This window comes from Lissotriton helveticus, chromosome 11, assembly GCF_964261635.1.
Source record: "Lissotriton helveticus chromosome 11, aLisHel1.1, whole genome shotgun sequence".
NCBI classification, from domain to species: Eukaryota; Metazoa; Chordata; class Amphibia; order Caudata; family Salamandridae; genus Lissotriton; species Lissotriton helveticus.
In genome coordinates this window covers 233,372,527-233,395,875 of record NC_136072.1, presented here as the reverse complement: position 1 = coordinate 233,395,875, position 23,349 = coordinate 233,372,527, and positions in this window count along the sequence as shown.

Below are 23,349 nucleotides of genomic sequence, written 5' to 3'. Positions count from 1 at the left end.
AGCCTGAGGCCAGTCCTGCTATACTGGTTCTTGTGTTCGTTGGCCTGATCATGATTAGGCGGCCGAAGCTGGTAACCGTGCCCATTTACGACCCACAAACATTTCTTATCCTGTCTTTCTATCTTCTGCACCTGGCTCTGCTCCTTTCCTTCTGGGCCTTTATTAGGGGGAGGTAACGAAATTTACGATGAGGCGGTCCGGGTCTTGAATGAAGAATTGACATGGGATTATGATGGACTAGTGGGAACCCCTCATTTGTAATGTTTTGACATCAGATACTGTTGACGATTCCTGTGCAACGCCAAATATTTATTGTTTAAGACACGAATGTTTAGAACTGTGGTAACATGTAAAGAATTCGCCTGAAGCCCAATATTTAGTATATAAGGAGCAACCCTCTTTGTACAAATCGAACAGGCTCCTAGACACTGCCCATGTGTAGTTTCTGTGACTTCTGTGTCCCTGCAGTAATAAACCTTTGGTCTTTGACGCCACCATCGAGAAGCCCGTGTTTCTGTTTGTTTGTGCACCGAGACAGGTGGAACTCCGGGGTCTTCGGGTGTTATCCCTGACACCTCTGGACGGAACCAAAAAGTCCAGAACTCCAATGGCCAGATTCTCTAATTGCTCAGGCTGCAAAACGAAAATCACGAAATCCTTCAGTACCTATTACTGCTCCTTCTGATAAAGAAGGACGGCGCTTGGACAATATTGAAAAATTGTTTACCACCATTGCAGATGTGTCAGTGCATGCTGGCAGTTCCCTAGCAATTCTAGGACGATATGACCATCAGATGTGGTCGGATGCGGCATCATATCTTGAATTTTTACAAGACAATACAAAAGAGGCACAGAAAATTATTCTCGAAGGTGTAAGATCAGCATCTGAGATATGAATATATCTATGGACATGGCTTCTCTTGCTTTTATCAATATAAAAAAAACCTGTCCCTTTAGACATTAAATGTCGGTATTAGTATTTAGCAGTGGAGAGATCATGTATCAATTTCCACTACTACACCCCCAAAATTACTAGTTTAATCTTTGGGTGTATTACCGCTTCTTGTCCAAATTTCATAGCATAAAAGATTTTCTGGAAATTCCTTTTAAACTTCAAAATGACAGTCAGCCAGAGCACAAAAAGATGAATGGGTCAACCATTTACACAGTACATCAAAACACAAGCAAAGAGTTTTGTGAAAAAATGTGTAATGAACAAAATGACCCCTCACGGGCACACCACCTTCGGGGCAACTGGCAAGTACTCACCAGGTTGGGCCACTTTTCTCACCACTGCCAGTCATTTTGTTAAAAAATAAACAGTGTCCAAGACGAAAAATAAAAAGTGTATATAGTGTAGAAGAGCGATAAGCATTCACTCCTCGTGACACAAAGTGAATAAAATCAACAAGCACACCTTTCGCACAATTTTATTCTAGTTTACTAGGTGTGATTTGTTGAATTAAAAAGGCTGGTAGCTAAGTCCGCATACCATTACCTATTGCCAACATGTTTCTCTGCCTGTAAAATTTTTTGGCACATTCATCAGGGCTCAGCACCTTGTCACCGCACCAATGTTGGACACCTTGTTCTCTGTGACTGTCAAATTGAAAGAATACATATATTAACCCCTTCCACACTCATGACGAGCTGGGCTCGTCATGAAGTAGCCTCCTCACACGCTCATGACGAGCCCAGCTCGTCATCTTGTGTGGGATTTCAGATTTCTCAGCACAGCAGGGGAATATGCTGAGCAGCCATGGGGTTAAAAACACCCAAGGCACACCCTTCCGAATATACCTTATCAAGTCAGACTGTTTGTAGTCATTACCCTCTGCAAGCTAACTTCTCTCGTACCAGCTGAAGAAGTAAATCTCTGAGCTCCTCATGTGAGCTTTTCTTTAGATTAAATGGCCCATGCGATTGTCTCATCAATCTAAAAGGCACATACAGGAAATATCCAGAGTCATGCTTTCGACCCCATGATGTCTTGCCCCAACACTAACTGACAACTGCGCTGTTTGCCCGTCAGCAAACCAATAAAAAGACTGTCTATACCTCTCACAAACTACAAAGATAGTGTGGTGAGCATGCAGTCATATATTTGAATGAACTATTGATGTTCCAATAGAAATGTTTCCTTGTCTTTGTCAGATTTAAAATCACAGCGTTCAAACAGATTTTTCCACTAAGATGCTGCCAAAGTGCTGAGCTCGGATCAAAATATAATTCTGCCCACCACATTAAATCTCTTGTGGCTAACATCAGTGCAAAATCAGGGCACCCGGGTATCATTGCTAAAGCCTGTCACCCCCACTCCTCACCGTACAGAGCTTTTCGGAGCTCTATGTCTCCTCCGTTAAACTCCGCGTTCACATGCCTATAAGGTTCAGGTAGCGTGTAACACTTCTTTTCGCCGATCACGTGACTGGCGTCCTCAGCGTCAGGCGCCATAACTGGTTGGGCTAATCTAACGAAAAACAGGGCAACCCACTATTCCCCAAGGAAATGGGTAAGATCAATTGAAAAGACAGTAATCCTTGAGGATTTATTCACCAGAATAATTTTTGTTATTTAAATATCATCACATACATGAACGACAACTTCAGTATAACACAAGGCAAGGTTGTTTTTGATAATATTTCTTTTTATCAAAACATCATATTCATTTTTTCATATTTTTTCTTCAGATATCCAATTCCATAATGTACAACATAAATAAATATATATACAAATGCGGCAACCAAAACACTGCTGTTGTAATATTTCTGTATCTCTAGCAGTATCATATACCCTCTGTACATTCGTATGGACCAAAGACCCTCAATCACCATACAATGTCACGAGTTTACACAATTTCCATTTCTTCTGTTGTGTCGTGAATATACTTATACAACCAACAAAGGGTATATTTGCGTCGACGTTTCGGTCTTCCCCACACTTAGTTTAACGAGACCATCTTCAGGACGAAGAGGTTGCACTTAACCTATTGCAAAACATAGCATAATGTACATTCAGTATATACATTCATCAACAATTTACGTATATATTCCTCAACCTACACCAAGTGTATATACATGTTCGTCTGTCTACGCCAAACCAAAACAAGGTGAACCTGGTAAAACCAAACGTGTAAAAACCACAACACCTTCATAGTGCTATAATCACAACCAACACCACACAGTGTTGAAAGTCAATATACATCTGTTCCAATACTCACTCCAACACCAAGTCTGGAGCTTCAGTATTTAGTTTCCTATAATAAGATAGAAACCGGCTCAGACCACAGTTCCATATGTAAATGTGTCTGGGTAGCGCTACTCTTCTTACTATTCCTATCTCTTACCTCTTGATAGTACTATCACCAATAGTTCTCCGTATTTCAGTATACCACTTCAATTCGATCTCTAAAATCAAAACCGAAACAAAAAAGCGCCTCTCATTTAGTGCTCACGTTCCGATAATATATCCACATTATCAAATCAAATTCAACCGCATTCATCCTACCTTGTTTAACAAGCGGCGACTCCAAACTTAGTCAGTCATCCAGCATTCGGCTTCAAATTGTTTGCAAAAGCCGCGCTAAGTCCCTGTGACCTATAACCTTGATAGTAGCGTCACAAACGTACAAGTTACCATGGCGGCCATCTTAGACGTCCGCGAATGCCCGTAAAACAGCATCTATTTCTCGATATGTGCTAGTGTAGTGGGTACCAGAGACCACTTCTGGCTAGTAAAATAATATAATACATGCATCAGACCCTGGACATTATTCAATCTTAATGTCTATACAGAATAGTAAACTCAATCCTACGGAACATATATGTACACATAGCAGGAACTCATTTGTTAGTTGTACATCTGACCATATAACTGGTTGGGATCAAAAAACAAACAAACCCGGCTCTGCCCGATACAATAAAGTTAATGCCCGGCAAAAATAAATGTGAAAGATCACACAATCCAGAATATTTCAAGATGTTTCAAACCCTTGCACCAACTTTTTACAAAAAACCTTAGTACACACAACTGCATACAGAGAGCTGCATAGCATTACAAGCAATCGCCTGGCCATACTAGATGTAAATGAATTGATGCAGAAAAAAGGAAATTATTTAAATGACCAGCGTATTTACACCCATTTTCATTGACATTACAGGGGCTTATAATTCTTGGACAACTGTATCACAACACACCGCATCACATTGCGAGCAGTCAGATAATTCTCTTATTCCCCTTAAATGAATATCATCAAGGGGTATTGGGGTAATCCCAAATCGATGTTCCAATATAAACCCCCCCAAGACGGAACCATTTTATTTGGAAGCACACTTGTCACTTGCTCGTATTTCTAATTGTGATCGGAACAAATTTTGCCCTACTACCGGACGCTATATCACAAAATCTGGAGCCGTGGTAGACACCAAAGAGCACTCCAAAATTGCGGAAAAGGATTATATGTATTATTTTACCCTATTCCACTCAATAATCTCATTCAGGCCCTGTTGGTCACTTTTTTCTCTGTAAATCCAACGGGCTTCTTTTGACAGCAGCACGTTCTCGATGTTATAAGGGGTGCCCTTCACTTTTTCAAATACTGTCCATGTGAAATTGTGCTTTTCTTTGAAACAATGCTGGACCAATTTAGTTGTGAGCTTACTAGCCCTTATGGTACTAAGATGTTCTTGTACTCTGATCTTTATTTTGCGTGATGTTAACCCAATGTACTGCAAGCCACATTCACACAGAAGGCGGTACACCACGTTAGTGGTATTGCAATTACTAAAGTGGTTAAGAAACCACTCCTTTCCTGAGGCCAAATGGACACTATTACATTTTTTCGTTAGTGGGCACACCGAGCATGACCCACATGGGTAATGCCCATTAGGCATGGTAGTGGTACTCTTATTACCCCCAGTCGGCTCGCGTGTATGGACAAGCCTGTCCAAGAGATTACTAGATCTCTTGAAAGCACACCTCGGGGGGAGGCATTTGGAAATCCTTGTTAGATGGGAGGAACCAGTGTTTGCGTATTGATTGCCTGATTTTAGTGGCAATGGGATCAAATGTCATGACCACCGGAACGCAGTCTTCTTTTTCTTCTTGCTTTTAGACAATTAGCTGGAGCAGCAGTTCTTTTTCGCCAGGTGTGGTATATAAATAAATAATACCGGATCTATTTTTGACTGGACATAGTAATAACAGATAGCTCAATAAATAAGAGTCAAGATTCGAGGTAGTAGGAGTTTGCAGGTTTAATACAGCATAAGGACAGGAACAGGACAACCTGCACAGGAATAGGATGGCAGCGCTGCCGGGGGCAGGATCGGTGTTGGCGCTGGCGTAACATTTAATAACAGTGCACAAGTATATATACTAAAACAATTGCATTACAATACATACAATAGGCGGAGCAGTGGGTGTGGTCAATAGCAGTCGCGAAAGATAAGGGTGAAAAGAGGTGTAACAGAAGGCGTTTACATAGACATGTGATGTAAACGTAACAGAATATGTCATAAATGGGGCGGAGACATGGAGGGGGCTATCTGAGGAGCCGGGACCTCTAACCTAGTGGTGCGCGCAAACTGACAATGACGTGTTACTAGGAGAAGCTGGGGGCTATGACTTCTGCGCTAGGAGCAGAGACTGAAGTCTGGAGAGTCAGGGCGACATGTACCTAAACACTATCTAGTATCTGATGTTTAGAGAACATGTTGATAGAATCCAGAAGTTATCGGGGTAAAAGCTAACAGACTCTAAGACTGGTGCATGCATTATTCTACATGTAGTGCGTGTTGAAGAATATGAAATGACCATTAATACAGTATTTCTCTTACATGGAGACGTAAAGGCTAGACGATGACTGAAACTATTGATGCGATTCAGTAGCTTAGGAATGCAGAGAAGGAGGGCTGGACTGATAACTAGAAACATAACATACTTTTGGCAGACTAGCAGGCAGAGCCAGGCTGAGCCGGGCACTGTGAGGCAGGAAGTAAGTGAAGGGTCAGGAATACAGGTGGGGGCTGTATCGCTCCTCGGAGAGGGTTCAGGAGACAGGAGCTGAATCTGGTGTCCGGGCCCTTTTGAGGCCTAGAAACGGGGACTTTTCAATGAAATAACGTGCACACTGAGAAACGTGGCAACGTAACCTTACATAGGCCTGATACTCGTAGCATTCACGAGAACTGGAAACTGGCATACTAGAGATGGACACAACTGTAAGTGCGTCTTTAATCAAACATGGGGAATACATATGCATATTAATCATGCACACATAACATAAGATGGGGGACACGTAGGGACACAGAACATGGCAAAATTTACTTTTCCACATTCCCTCCTTGTCACTACGTTTCCATCAGGAAACATCAATATTCATGATACCATCTATTATTTCATACAGTATCATTTGCTCGTCTCGAATTTTCTTGGAACTGGATTTAGAACGGGACTTGGGACTAGGAATACAAGAGGTAGCACAAATGCCGCAAATCGCAGGGCCACATTGTATACAGAGGCAGCAACTAAATATGATCGCTACTGCAATACCTAGAAAGGACAACACTTTCCATCCCCAGGCGGAAATTATATTCCAGAACCAACCGGACCATGTCCAGGTGCCTGGATTTTGGTGTAACAGATGGGCAATTTTATGGAGTCTGGTTATAGCTGAATAAACAGACGGCGCGTTATTAGGAATGAAAATGCAGCAACTAGATCCGATGACTCTACATGCCCCGCCCCTATCGGCCAGTATGACGTCAAGGACGAGACGATTCTGGAGCACGACAATTCTCATAAAGGATTGCTCTTCGGTTAAGTTACCTAGAGCAGAGGTAGTCTCAATCACTACTGCTTCAAGTGTTCTGGTTAATCTACGTATCAGTTTACTATTCACGACAGTACCTAAGTAGGGAAAGACACCTTTATTGATATCTATGTATTGTTCTAGAGCAGTTTCAGTATAATCGACAATCGGGAGGTCTCTCTTGTGTCTAGTATGTACTAGGTGGGAGTTCCTATGATAGTCAGGTGGGGCTAGAAAAACTGGTGGCAGTAGGAAGGCAATGTAACAGGTTCCCTCCCAATCGAGGGGCAGACGAACATATGCGGTCTGACCACAAACAAAATAAGAATGACGTGAAGCTTTGAAAATAGATTTCCCACTGTCACTATACTTGACAATAGTAGTACAATCACTATGTCCTACATGTACGGAACCATTCTTTCTGACACATAATTCACCTTTGACTGGTAATACTGACATAGCAGGTAAGTCTGGAGTAGTATCAGACTGAACATTCAGGACCATGAAATTCGAAGAATAATTACCCAAATTATAAACTTCATTTTCTAGATCTAACCCTGTTCTGTGGGGAAGACCTTGCTTGTCTGGAAAACATGTACTGTTAAGAAAAGACATATCATTTGAGGATGACGTTAACGTGGACCATGCTCCACATGAACCGTTATGTGAAAATGGATAAGGAAACAGTGGCAGAACTCCCTTCGGTGTCTGGAAAGGGGGGAGTCGACCACACACCCAACAATTAGTGGCATTGCTGGTCTGGTGTGAATAATGTAACATGCGGATAAAGGAATTATTTCGCATAGCAAGACGATAAGATAGTTCGTGAGGAGGCAGATCACTAAACGTATGCTCTACTGTAGTATTAGAAGACTTATTTACATGAGAAACTGGAAAATATAAATACAATGCATAACTTATGCAGGTAATCATAAGGCTGAGATATAGCAGAAAACATAAAATAATAATGCAACTTTTAGAGTTCTCACTAACTCTCTCTCTATGGGGGTCTATTTTATACATGTCAGAAACCAGTCTAACCGTTTCACCTAGGGGAGGACTTAGACAATCAAACTGGCTGACTTATTTTACTAGACCTTAATTTTAACTTATACTCCTGCTGCGGAGTTTTCTCTAACAGGGAGGGTTTCGTATCAATGTCATTTGCGGGACAGTCCTTGAGAATAGTACTTTGGCAGTCTTTAAAATCCTCGGAAATGTTCTTGGAAACGGTCTTTAGTCCATAAAACCTCTTTACATGCGACAAATGCACCCAGCCCTTCCTGCCTTCCAGCTTGACGGCAGTACGGGTGGCCAGGAGGACTTGCTTGGGCTCCTTCCAGCGGGGCTCCAGCGGACTTGAACGATCAAAGTTCCTTACGAGAACCAGACTTCCGGGAACGATTTCATGCGGTGCCACCTCGGTATTGTCTGGAAATGCGGCGGCAACCTGTGAACGACAAGAGTTAGGGCAGACATCAAGGAAGCTAGGTAATCTGTCAGCATATTACTTGAAACATCTGTAATACTTCGAGGTCTAGGTGTACCCCACATATTAGGGGGGCGGCCGAATACGACCTCGTACGGGGACAGACCTGATCTGGAATGTGCGACCATGCGCATATAAAACAGAGCGACTGGCAGAGCAACTAGCCAATCTACACCTTTTTCTTGACAGATTTTAGCAATACGTATTTTCAGGGTCTGATTATGTCTCTCTACTAGACCGGCTGCTTCAGGATGGCGTACACAATGGAACTTCCACTGGTACCCTAACAAAAGGGAAACGTGTTTCATCAGTTCAGATGAGAATGGCTGGCCGTTATCAGAATATACGACCCTAGGGAGTCCATAACGGGGGAAATATTCACGAACCAACTGTTTGGCAGTGGTCGCGGCTGTGTAATCTGGGACTGGATATGCTTCTGTCCACCTGGACAAAGCGCATACAACTACAAGGACATACTTGAAACCTCGACATCGCTCCATCTGAATATAATCCATCTGGAGGACCTCAAAAGGGTGGTCAGGGGGTTGGAATCCACCTTGTTCCACCGGGACACTTTTACCTGGATTAAACTGGCAACATATCATACAGGTACGGACTTTCTGCTTGGCTGCAGCTCGTAAATGCTTGTTAAACCAAATATTCTGGATACTGTCTAACATAGCTTTTTCTCCTAAGTGTGCTGGACTATGTGCGGTATTGATAATGACTTGAACCATAGAGTCGGGGAGAAACCATGTGGCTTTTCCCTTCGTTACCCATCCCTGATCTGTCTGGACCCCTCCTTGTTCGGACCATTTCTTGATTTCATCGGGAGTAGCATGTAACTGGATATCTATGACATCTTGAGTAGGGTCCTTAACTGTCATACAGGTAGTCGGATCTGGAGTATGTGTCTGTTTCGGATTAACTGACATGTCTGGAGTCTGTGCTGTAAGCTTGGCTGTGCGATCTGCTAGATCATTACCTTGGGAAATAATGTCAGTAACTTTCGTATGTGCTTTGCATTTCATGATAGCAATAGATGTCGGTAAATGTATGGCATCTAACAGAGCTTGAATAAGGAGACCATGCTGAATCTTGGTTCCATGAGAAGTCATGAAACCTCTCTCCTGCCAGAGCACTCCAAAGTCGTGTACAACTCCAAATGCGTAGCGTGAATCTGTGTAAACATTAACTTTCAGGTTCTTGGCGTGAATGCAGGCTTGTGTCAGAGCAACTAGCTCTGCTGCTTGAGCAGACAGGGTGTCAATACGGTGTGTTTCTATAACTTCAGTGTCAGTAGTCACTGCATACGCGGCTACTAGTTCTCCTGTATTTGTTCTCATACATGAACCATCCACGTAAAGTGTCAGGTCGGGATCTGGTAATGGAATATCTGTCAGATCTTGTCTTGGCTTAGTCATAGTGCTAACTACTTCCACGCAGTCGTGTGTGGCAGGATTCGAAATAACTGACGGTAACAGTGTAGCAGGATTTAGAACGTTGCAGCGTCTGATTTCTATGTGTGGCTGGAACAGTGTCAGTTCATAACCTGTTAAACGTGCAATTGTCAAGTGCTGAGTCTGTGTTCGGTTTAAAAGAACTTCCACGGAGTGTGGAACTTGTACTGTCAAGGAATGTCCTAATACTATGGAATCACTTTGTCTGATAGCTAGTGCTGTGGCTGCAACTGACTTGAGGCACGCAGGCAGAGCCTGGGCTACTGGATCTAATGTGCTCGAAAAATAAGCACAGGGCTTGTATTGTCCTGCTTGATCTTGCGTGAGAACAGATAATGCTGTACCATCACGTTCTGTGACGAAAAGTGTAAAAGGCTTACTGTAGTTGGGTGTAGCTAGAACAGGAGCTTGGCATAAAGCTTTCTTTAACTCATTGAAACTAAGTGTATGTTCAGATGTCCAAGGGAGGACAGTCGATACGGCTGCCTCCTGTGTCGTTAACTGTATCAGTGGTTTGGCTAGAAATGCATACTGAGGAATCCATTGTCTGCAATAAGAAGTAAGGCCGATAAAAGCACGTACCTCCTTCTGGGTCTTGGGCTGAGGAAGACTCGCTATTAACTGGATACGGTCTGGTGTCAACTGCCTACCCCACTTGGACAGTAAGTGGCCCAAGTAGATCACTTGCTGGACACAGAATTGAAGCTTCGAAGGGGACACCTTGTGCCCCATCTCGGCAAGGAAATACAAGACTGTAAGTGATGCTCGCTCGCAAGCACGTTCAGAACGGGCTGTGATCAGTAGATCATCGACATACTGGAGCAGGGCAGTGTCTGTTGGCATGTGAATGTTGTCTAGTTGTCTCTTTAGTGCTTGACTGTAAATGCTAGGACTTTCTGTGAAACCTTGAGGAGCTCGTGTGAATTTATAGCTCCTTCCATTTAAACAAAATCCGAAAAGAAACTGGCTGTCTGGATGAATGGGGACACTGAAAAACGCGTTCTTGAGGTCTATGACTGTAAAAAATGAGGCTTCGGAATCAATGGCTGTCAATAGGGAAGAGATATCTGGAACTACTGGGTACTGAGGAATAATACATTTATTGAGTTCTCGAAGGTCAATCACTAATCGATATACTGGGGGTGCATTTGGATCAGTACGTTACATGACTGGAATGATCGGAGAATTACATATGTTGGAGTCAGTTTCTACAACTACTCCTTGAGCCATGAGCTCGTCAATAATTTTGGATAAGGCTGCTACAGCCTCAGGTGGTAATCTGTACTGTCTGATTCGTGGCAGGACTATACCTGGCTTGAGAGTCACACGATGGGGTGTGATTTGCATGAAGCCAACGTCAGTTGGACCTTGCGCCCATAGATGCTGCGGAACATTAGACAATCTCGGATCAAAATCTCGTAATACATAGTGACCCTTGAAGTCACGTAAAAACAAGCGTATTCCCTCGGGGGAACAACATATGACTGCACCTAGTTCTTTCAGTGTCTTAATGCCTAACAAATTTTCTGGACATGATTTCGTAAGTAATAGATCAGTAGTTCGGGACACTGGACCTACTTCTAGAGTAACTGGCTCAGATATCTCGTTTACAATAGGCTTTCCTGAAAATCCAAGGGAAACATTTCTAGAGCCTGAGAGCGGAGCCCCTGGAACTTCGGCGTGACTTATAGTGGTCCTACTTGCCCCTGTATCAATCAGAAACTTTCTGTCTTTCCCTAATACTTGACTATGAACATAGGGACCCTCTTGATCTACAGGAATCTCGATGAGAGGCAAGCCTACCTCCCTCTCTAGGCTGTTTCATGAATACTGTTGATACTCTGGATACTCTGTCTGAGCATACTGGTACATCTGCTGTGTAACATGCTGAGTTGCAGCAATAGGCTGCGGTGCTGGAACTGTCTGTTGTGCATTCTGTGGCTGAGAAGTCTGTGAAACTTGTTCTTGTCTAGGCGGACGTGGTCTTTCTTTAGTTTTACCAGTAGCTATATTATGTTTCAGAACTGCACACTCGTTTATGAAATGACCTGGCTGTTTAAAATCATTGCATGTCCCTTTAACGGGAGCTGCAGGATGACTGACTTGATTCGGACCCCTCTTCTGACTGTCTTGTGGAATAGATTGTGCAACTAGTACTTTCATTTTTGTGTCTTTCATACGTTTTCTCTCGTGTTCTTGCTCTTCTCTGATTCTATTCTGATGATACTGGAGCATCTGTAACATCTGGGACGGGGTACTAGCTTGCCATGTACTTTCGACTTTCAAAACTCGATTCTTAACTTGTGGACTTGAATTCTCGACTAGTTTAGTAACAAAAAGATGAGGGTATGACTCGCTACTCGTCTTCAATCCACTGTTTATAATAAAACATTTTTCAAATCTAGAATAAAAATCACTAGTATCTTCATCTTGTTTCTGTTTACAGGCTGAGATTGCATCCCAGTCTTCCTTTTTAGTGGCTAACAATCTGGGCAAAACTTGTATTAACAATTCTGGTAATTCTTTACATTTCTCTCCAAGACCGGTACCTGGTACTCGTATCTTATCTTCAGCTTCTAGAACTGCCCAATCGATCTTTTTCTCTCCCACCTCCCATTCTTTTTCCTTGAGTTTCTCATATATGCCCGCAGGCAACAGGACTTTTAACATTTTAATAATATCTGGATACGTATATTCTCCCATACGGAGCATGTCCTTTAATTCTCGGTGGAACCCTGCTGGATCTTTGTCATGACAAGGAATTAATTTCTTCATCTCTAAGAGTTCCATCTTTGTAATCGGGGTGTAAACAAATACTCGTTGCATTTCACCATCTGCTGTCCTGACTGGGTGTACTTCTCGTAACGGATTCTGTCTATCTATGTAAAACGGTTTACTTTCTGGAGGTGAGACATGAACAAAATGCGGGTTCAAAAACATACTATATTTGTGGCGCTGTTCTAGAATGACACTAATTAAATCGGTACCTAAACCTTTCCATCTATACTGGAGTAACTCGTTCAGGACATCATGTAACGGACCTGGATCAGAATGTTGACCCTCATATAATGTAATGAGGTGCTGGATCATATACATACCCACCAGTCGTTGCTCGGCTGGTGGCAATTTCAGAAACATTTGTGCCACTATTTCGTCTGGAAAAGTGGTAGAATCAGTAGTCCATCGGACTGCTGATCGGGCTAGTTCTTGTTCATGCATAGTACTTAATTCACTATAACCGATTCGTGATTTCAAAATGTGATCGGTAGCTTGAAATACTTGTTCTAGAGAACCTTGTTCTGGTGCTGGATGATGAAAGATTTTCTTGTGTTCTAGGCGTAAATGGCGGTCTGGAAATCTAGATTTTCCTACATACGCTATTCTGGCAGTATTCTCGTCCTCTACCTCTTCTGTAGGAGAGTCATTCTCTTTCTCGCTTACTTGTGCTGTTTTACGTTGTTCGTGTAACCTTATTATTTCCTTACGAATTTTCTTGTACATACTCTCTATACTGCTGATAGTTCTGTGCTTACCCTCGGCTATATTATCACTCCACCTTGTTAGTGTTCTCATTTCGGCCGGATCTTTGGTCGGATAATCTTGTTCCCTTATTAAACAATTAATCAGAAACTTTAATATCATGAGCTGGATCTCAGCTTTCCTTTGAGACATGGCTTCGCCAATACTTTCTGGATCATCCCCTGTACGGATGAAACGATATATTCTGTCTAGATCTTCTTTCATATCCGGTAGGGTGTCCAAATACCCGGGCACCCGTCTTACACGTATGGAGTATATAACCGTACTATCATCGCCTGTGACTGGATCATAGCGGCATTCAGTAAGAGCTCGTCGGATGTCTGCAACGGACTTATATTTGGGCGTACGCTGTAACGCACGTTCATGTAACTCGACTAACGTTACACGTTGGTGTGGTGGCGGGGTACCAGGAGGACCTCCTCCTGCGGCCCCTAGACTAGAATCGTCGACTGATACTCTTCGTGCTGGCAGAGTGGCTGATGTGGCGGGAAGTTGTACTATGGGCTGGACCGGGGGTACCGTAGCAGGTACTGCAAATGGTGCCCCGGTGTCTGGAGGAGCAGGAATTGCATTATTTACAGGAACTGGCGGAACAGGATTTGCATATTCCGGGACTGTGTCGTCCAAATAGGACAAAATAAAAATATCAGCTGCGGTCGGTTTGTGACGTAACTTGGTCGGAACTAATGGTGGCGGAAAATTACTGGATGCCTCCGGGGTTGCTTTTGGCAAGCCCTCGGCAAGAAGAGGATACATACCCTTAATAAGGGCATTCCTCTGTCTGTCTGACTGTTCGGTTTTAACTCGTTCACCTATCTCGATTAATTCCCTTTCTTGGGCTCGTTCTAAGGATTCTCTACTTAATTCTGACTTTCTGATTTCTTTTTCGGTTCTTTTATGAGATTCTTTGCGCCATAACTCGATGGCGTCTTTCTGTGACTGTCTGGCTTTCTTTTCCATAATGCTTCTTCTACTCGCATGATGCACTCGGCATCCCACGTACCTGATACGGGCCATCTATACTTTTCTTCTAACTCTTTGGTGTACTCTACCCATAAATCTAGATACAATATGGCACTTATGCCATGCTTCTGATACATAAAGTGACCTGGACTGTCCCTAGGCGGGACAGGAACCGCTGCTTCTAACAGACCTTTTCTGGTTTTTAACTGACGTAGTTTGGAAAACAAAGGCATGACTGAACTGTAATCTAGACACAATACAATACACAATGAACACGATAATTACACCACTTTCATACCACGACATTAAAATACGTGAATGACATTTAAAATAACAGTTCTGACAAAATACTACCTGGAATACTGGAAACAGAATACATGAATTTTCTCGAGAACAGAACTGACTAGAACAGAGACTAGATGCACTGCTGAAACAGTACGAAACTTACCGGTCTCATAAAGAGACACGTCAGGACCCGCATCCACCGGAGTGGACGCTTCGTGTTGGGTCTGTGTACCACCAAACCCACGGACCAGAGTCAATTAGATTGACCCTGTCTAGATACTACCCCAGCAACGGTACTCACCGGGCAGCAAGAACGGAAGGCCTCGGACTGGACTGGACTGGACTGCTTCGACGCCGGACGGACACACTTCGGACTTCTGTTACGGGTGGGCCTCCGGATACCTCGGACCTTGGACTCTCGGCTTGGGCTCTGGTCGGGACTCGCCGCGTTCCTCCACCGCCTCGTCTGGATGCTGGACCGCAACCTCCGTCTCCTCCGTGGGCCTGAGGGATACTTGAAGCAGAAATATCTGCACGTGCACGGTATGGTTCCGTCACGGCTGCAGAGGGTCAGGGGGCATACGTGGCTTCACCGGCGCGTGGGGAAAGGGCAAGTCCCTATTCGGGCGCCATTATGTGGTATATAAATAAATAATACCGGATCTATTTTTGACTGGACATAGTAATAACAGATAGCTCAATAAATAAGAGTCAAGATTCGAGGTAGTAGGAGTTTGCAGGTTTAATACAGCATAAGGACAGGAACAGGACAACCTGCACAGGAATAGGATGGCAGCGCTGCCGGGGGCAGGATCGGTGTTGGCGCTGGCGTAACATTTAATAACAGTGCACAAGTATATATACTAAAACAATTGCATTACAATACATACAATAGGCGGAGCAGTGGGTGTGGTCAATAGCAGTCGCGAAAGATAAGGGTGAAAAGAGGTGTAACAGAAGGCGTTTACATAGACATGTGATGTAAACGTAACAGAATATGTCATAAATGGGGCGGAGACATGGAGGGGGCTATCTGAGGAGCCGGGACCTCTAACCTAGTGGTGCGCGCAAACTGACAATGACGTGTTACTAGGAGAAGCTGGGGGCTATGACTTCTGCGCTAGGAGCAGAGACTGAAGTCTGGAGAGTCAGGGCGACATGTACCTAAACACTATCTAGTATCTGATGTTTAGAGAACATGTTGATAGAATCCAGAAGTTATCGGGGTAAAAGCTAACAGACTCTAAGACTGGTGCATGCATTATTCTACATGTAGTGCGTGTTGAAGAATATGAAATGACCATTAATACAGTATTTCTCTTACATGGAGACGTAAAGGCTAGACGATGACTGAAACTATTGATGCGATTCAGTAGCTTAGGAATGCAGAGAAGGAGGGCTGGACTGATAACTAGAAACATAACATACTTTTGGCAGACTAGCAGGCAGAGCCAGGCTGAGCCGGGCACTGTGAGGCAGGAAGTAAGTGAAGGGTCAGGAATACAGGTGGGGGCTGTATCGCTCCTCGGAGAGGGTTCAGGAGACAGGAGCTGAATCTGGTGTCCGGGCCCTTTTGAGGCCTAGAAACGGGGACTTTTCAATGAAATAACGTGCACACTGAGAAACGTGGCAACGTAACCTTACATAGGCCTGATACTCGTAGCTTTCACGAGAACTGGAAACTGGCATACTAGAGATGGACACAACTGTAAGTGCGTCTTTAATCAAACATGGGGAATACATATGCATATTAATCATGCACACATAACATAAGATGGGGGACACGTAGGGACACAGAACATGGCAAAATTTACTTTTCCACACAGGGCTGATTGAAATCCACCACTTTCCGTCCTGAGGTGCAGGGTAAAATTTTAGACATGCCATTTGATGGCGATGCTCTCTTTGGGAAGAACGGATACTGATGCATCTAAGGCGTTAGGAAGTCTCCAATATAGAAAAACACCTTTTCGCAGTGCATGTGGGAGAGGAGATCTTATTCCTTTAGTGGAAATTATCAGAAATATCAGCCTCAATCATACCAATCTTACCGCTATAGGTATCAACAGCAGCAGTAATATCGAGCACCACTGTCCTCTGCACATTCCAGACAACAGCCCAGGAGGAAACAAGCTACCCCATCTAGAGACAAAGCTAGAAAAATGTGACAACATCCCAGCACCTGCGATGACTCCATCCAGGACCAAATCAATCCATCAAGAATTTCTCTGCATTACAATCAGTGGAGCCAAATACAACAGACAAATGGATCCTGGACATCATAAATTGTGGCTTTACTGTAGAATTTGTAACTGTTCCTCCTCCTCATCCACCCCTAAGGCAGCTTCCAGCTCATATCCAATTGTTAAGAAAGGAAGCATATGATATGCTTCAGAGATGAGCCATAGATAAAGTTCCTCGTTCTCAGATGGGAAAAGGTTTTTATTCCCGCTTCTTTTCAATAAGGAAAAAGTCTGGGTATTCAAATTCAATTCAAAGTCATCCCATTTGGTCTTCGCTCAGTCCCACGAGTGTTCACCAAGTGTCTAGCTCCAGTTGCTGCACATCTCAGACTTCAGAGACTTTAACTGTTTCCTTACCTCGACGACTGGCTAGTAAAAGCACCGTCTTATCAGCAGGCCTTAAAGGTAACTTTGATCTGCTTACGGATGTTTCACTCCCTGGAGCTAGCGCTAAATTACCAAAAATCTGTTCTACAACCACCCCAAAAGATTGCCTTTCTCAGAGCAATTCTGGATACTGTCAATGACGGGGCATTATTTTCTACACAAAGACAAACAAATCTAATTTCACTAGTGTGAAGACTAGTCAGAAGAAAGTTCACTTCTGTGCGCCTAATAAAATCTCTGTTCTGCATGATGTCTTCGGCAATTTTCATGGTACCTCACAAATGCCTCAAGATGAGACCCTTACAAGAACAGCTGTGCAATCGATGGCTACCAGTAACTGGGTCGTTCAACGACGACCTAGTTCAGATTACTCTAGCTATGAAAAAAGCACCTCTCTGGTGGCAATTCTCCAAGAATATCTGCACAAGGCTTACTTTCTGTTCCCCGTTACCGGATTTAATCCTTACCACAGATGCCTCTCTAGACGGTAGGGGGAACACCTTCAGGATCTTCGGATAAAAAGGCAAGTGGCCCAAACCACATGCAAAAATGCTCATCAACTTCCTGGCGATGCGGGCCATTTTCCTAGCTTTGCAGGCCTTCATCCCAAGAATATGAGGCTCTTCAGTTCTCATACGAACTGATAATACTACATGAATGCATTACCGCAACAAACAAGGAGGTACATGCTCTCACTTTCTATCGCTAGAAGAACAGTGTGGAAAAGTAAATTTTGCCATGTTGTATGTGCCTACGTGTTCCCCATCTTATGTTATATGTGCATGATCGATATGCATGTATTCCCCTCTTCTTGATTAAAGATGCAATTATAGTTGTGTCCATCTCTAGTATGCCAGTTTCCAGTCATCATGAAAACAACGAATATTAGGCCTATGTAAACCTACGTTGCCACATTTTACAATGTACACGTTAATTCATTGAATTGTCCCCGTTTCTAGGCCTCAAAAGGGCCCGGACTCAGATTCAGCTCCTGTCTCCTGAACCCTCTCCGAGGAGCGATACAGCCCCCACCTGTATCCCTGACCCTTCGCTTACTTCATGCCTCGCAGTGCCCGGCCCGGCCTGGCTCTGCCTCTCAGTCTGCCAAGAGTATGTTATGCTTCCAGTTATCAGTCCAGCCCTCCTTCTCTGCATTCCTAAGCTACTGAATCGCATCAATAGTTTCCGTCATGGTCTAGCCTTTATGTCTCCATGTAAGAGAAATACTGTATTAATATTCATAGAATATTCCTCGCACACGCAATACATGTAGAATTATGCATGCACCAGTCTTAGCGTCTATTAGCCTTTGCCCTGATAACTTTTGGATTCTATCAACATGTACTCTAAACACCAGATACCAGATAGGCCCTGGGTACATGTCGCTCTGACACTCCAGACTTTAGTCTCCTCTTCTAGCGCAGAAGTCATAGCCCCCAGTTCTCCCTGGTAACACGTCATTGCCTGTTTGCGCGCACCACTAGGTTAGAGGTCCCAGCTGCTCAGGTAGCCCCCTCCATGTTCCCGCCCCATTTATGACATATACTGTTACGTTTACATCACATGTCTATGTATACGCCCTGTACACGCCTTCTTGTTACATCATTTTGCCCTTATCTTTCGCGACTGCTACGAATCCACGCCTACTGCTACGCCTACTGTATTGAATGTAAATGTATTTGTTTTGGTATATATACTAATGTATTGTTACTGAAAGGGAGCGTTAGTCATTCCCAGATCCTGCCCCCGGCAGCTGCCATCCTATTCCCATGCAGGCTGTCCTGTTCCTGTCCTTTATGTCTGATTAAAGCCTGTGACTCAAGGTACCTCGAATCCTGACTCTTATTTATTGAGCTATCTGTTTATATGAGTATCCTGAAAAATAGAACCGGTAATTAATTATTTATTTACCACATAATGGCGCCCGAATAGGGACTTGCCCTTTCCCCACGCGCCGGAGAAGCCACGCAGGCCCCCTGATCCTCTGCAGCCGTGACGGAACCATACCGTGCACATGCAGATATTTCTGCTTCAAGTATCCCTCAGGCCCACGGAGGAGACGGAGGTTGCGGTCCAGCGTCCAGACGAGGCGGTGGAGGAATGCGGCGAGTCCCGACCAGAGCCCAAGCCGAGAGTCCAAGGTCCGAGGTATCCGGAGGCCCACCTGTAACTGAAGTCCGAAGTTTGTAGTCCGTCGTCGTAGCAGTCCAGTCCAGTCCGAGGCCTTTCGTTCTTGCTGCCCGGTGAGTACCGTTGCTGGGGTAGTATCTAGACAGGGTCAATTAATTTGTCTCTGGTCCGTGGGTTTGGGTACACAGATCCAACACGAAGTGTTCACCTAGGTGGACGCGGGTCCTGACGTGTCTCTTCATGGGACCGGTATGTTTCGTACTGTTTTAGCAGTGCATCTAGTCATTCCAGTAAGTTCTGTTCTCGAGAAATTCATGTGTTCTGTTCTCAGTATTCCAGGTAGTATTTTGTCCGAACTGTTATTTTAAATGTTATTTCATGTGTTTTTCAATGTCGTGGTATGAGTGATTTGTTTTTTCCAGTTATTATTGTGCTTATCGTGTATTGTATTGTGCCCAGACTCCAGCCTAAATCATGCCTCTGTTCTCGAAATTACGTCAGTTAAAAACCAGAAAAGGTCTGCTCAAGGAAGCAGTTCCTGTCCCGCCTAGGGACAGTCCAGGTCATTTTATGTATCATAAACATGGCTTAAGTGCTATATTATATCTAGACTTATGGGTGGAGTATACCAAGGAATTAGAAGAGAAATATAGATGGCCTGTATCAGGCACATGGGATGCCGAGTGCATCATGCGAGTAGAAGAAGCATTATGGAAAAAGAAAGCCAGACAGTCCCAGAAGGATGCCATCGAGTTATGGCGCAAAGAATCTCATAAAAGAACGGAAAAAGAAATCAGAAAAACAGAGTTAAGTAGGGAATCCTCAGAAAGAGCCCAAGAAAGGGAATTAATCGAAATAGGTGAACGAGTTAAAGCCGAACAGTCAGACAGACAGAGAAATGCCCTTATTAAGGGTATGTATCCTCTTCTTACCGAGGGCTTGCCGAAAGCAACCCCGGAAGCACCATGTAATTTCCCGCCACCATTAGTTCCGATTAAGCTACGTCACAAACCGACCGCAGCTGGTATTTTTCTCTCGCCCTTTTTGGACGACACAGTCCCAGAATATGCAAATCCTGTTCCGCCAGCTCCAGCAAATAATGTAATTCCTGTTCCTCCAGTCACCGGGGCACCCGTTACAGCACCTGTTACGGTACCCCCGGTCCAGCCCACAGTACATGTACCCGCTACATCAGTTACTCTCCCAGCACGTACGATACCCGTCGACGATTCTAGTCAAGGGGCCTCGGGGGGAAGTCCTCCTGGAACCCCGCCGCAACACAAACGTCTGACATTAATCGAGTTACATGCACGAGCGTTACAGCGTTCGCCCAAACAGCAGTCAGTTGCCGATATCAAGCGAGCCCTTACCGAATGCCGTTATGATCCAGTCCCAGGCGATGATAATATGGTTATATATTCATTGCGTGTAAGACGGGTGACCGAGTACTTGGACACCCTACCAAATATGAAAGAATATCTAGATAGAATATATCGTTTCATCCGTACAGGAGTAGATCCAGAAAGTATTGGCGACGCCATGGTTCAAAGAAAAGTCGAGATTCAGCTCATGCTTTTAAAGTTTTTAATTAATTGTTTAATAAGAGAACAAGATTATCCAGATAAAGATCCGGAAGAAATGAAAGTCCTGACTAGGTGGAGTGACCATATAGCCGAGGGAAGACACAAGACGCAGAACTGTATAGAGAGTATGTACAAGAAAATCCGTAGAGAAATAATAAAGTTACACGAGAAACGAAAAGCAATACAAGTATCCGAGAAAGAAAATGACTCTTCTACTGAAGAGGTAGACGACGAGAATCCCTCCAGAATAGCGTATGTAGGTAGAACTAGACTTCCCGACCGACATTCACGCCTAGAACACCAGAAAGTTTTTCCTCCTCCAGTACCAGAACAAGGTTCTCTTGAGCAAGTATTTCAAGCTACCGATCACATTCTGAAATCACGAATCAGTTATAGTGAACTTAGTACCATGCATGAACAAGAACTAGCCCGATCAGCAGTCCGATGGACTACTGATTCTACCACTTTTCCAGACGAAATAGTGGCACAAATGTTTCTGAAACTGCCCCCAGCCGAACAACGACTGGTGGGTATGTATATGATCCAGCACCTCATTACACTGTATGAGGGACAACATTCTGATCCAGGTCCGTTACATGATGTTCTGAACGAGTTACTCCAGTATAGATGGAGAGGTCTAGGTACCGATTTAATTAGTATCTTTCTAGAACAGCGCCACAAATATAGAATGTTTCTGAATCCGCATTTTGTTCATGTCTCACCCCCAGAAAGTAAATCATTCTACATAGATAGACAGAATCCGTTACGAGAAGTACACCCAGTTAGGACAACGGGTGGTGATCTAGAACGAGTATTTGTTTACACCCCTATCACAAAGATGGAACTCTTAGAGATGAAAAAGTTAATTCCCTGTCACGACAAAGATCCAGCATGGTTCCATCGAGAATTAAAAGACATGCTCCGTATGGGAGAATACACGTATCCTGATATCATTAAAATGTTAAAGGTCCTGTTGCCTGCGGGCATATATGAGAAACTCAAGGAAAAAGAATGGGAGGTGGGAGACAAAAAGATAGATTGGACAGCTCTAGAAGCTGAAGATAATTCACGAGTACCAGGTACCGGTCTAGGGGGTAAAGTTAAAGAATTGCCCGAGTTATTGATACAGGTTTTGCCAAGGTTACTAACCACGAAAAAGGAAGATTGGGATGCAATCTCAGCTTGTAAACAGAAACAGGATGAAGACACTAGTGATTTTTATTCTAGATTTGAAAAATGTTTTATTATTAACAGTGGTCTGAAAACAGGTAGCGAATCATACCCTCATCTTTTTGTTACCAAATTAGTCGAGAATTCAAGTCCACAAGTAAAAAATCGAGTATTGAAAGTCGAAAGTAGTTGGCAAGCTAATACTCCGTCACAAATGTTACAGATGCTCCAGTATCACCAGAATAGAATCAGGGAAGAGCAAGATCACGAAAGGAGACGTATGAAAGACACGAAAATGAAAGTATTAGTTGCGCAATCTGTTCCGCAAGACAGTCAGAAGAGGGGTCCGAATCAAGCCAGTCATCCTGCAGCTCCCGTTAAAGGGACTTGCAATTACTGTAAACAGCCAGGCCATTTTATAAACGAGTGTGCGGTTCTGAAACACAACATAGCTACTGGTAAGACTAAAGAAAGACCACGTCCGCCTAGACAAGAACAAGTTTTACAGACTCCTCAGTCACCACAGAATGCACAACAGACAGTTCCAGCACCGCAGCCTATCGCTGCAACACAGCACGTTACACAGCAGATGTATCAGTATGCCCAGTCAGAGTATCCAGAGTATCAACAGTATTCATGAAACAGCCTAGAGAGGGAGGTAGGCTTGCCTCTCATCGAGATACCTGTAGATCAAGAGGGTCCCTATGTACACAGTCAAGTATTAGGGAAAGACAGAAAGTTTTTGATTGATACAGGGGCAAGTAGGACTACTATCAGTCATGACGAGGTTCCAGGGGCTCCGCTCTCAGGCTCTAAAAATGTTTCCCTTGGATTTTCAGGAAAGCCGATTGTTAATGAAATTTCAAAACCAGTTACTCTAGAAGTAGGTCCATTGTCCCGAACTACTGATTTGTTACTTACGAAATCATGTCCAGAAAATTTGTTAGGCATTAAAACGTTAAAAGAATTAGGTGCAGTAATTTGCTGTTCCCCAGAAGGAGTCCGATTGTTTTTACGTGACTTTAAAGGTCACTATGTATTACGTGATTTTGATCCAAGATTACTGAATGTACCACAGCATTTATGGGCGCAAGGTCCAACTGATGTTGGTTATATGCACATCACACCCCATCGTGTGACTCTCAAGCAAGGTATAGTTTTGCCACGAATCAGACAGTACAGATTGCCACCTGAGGCTGTAGCAGCCTTATCCAAAATTATTGACGAGCTTATTACTCAAGGAGTGGTTGTAGAAACTGACTCCAATGTATGTAATTCTCCTATCATT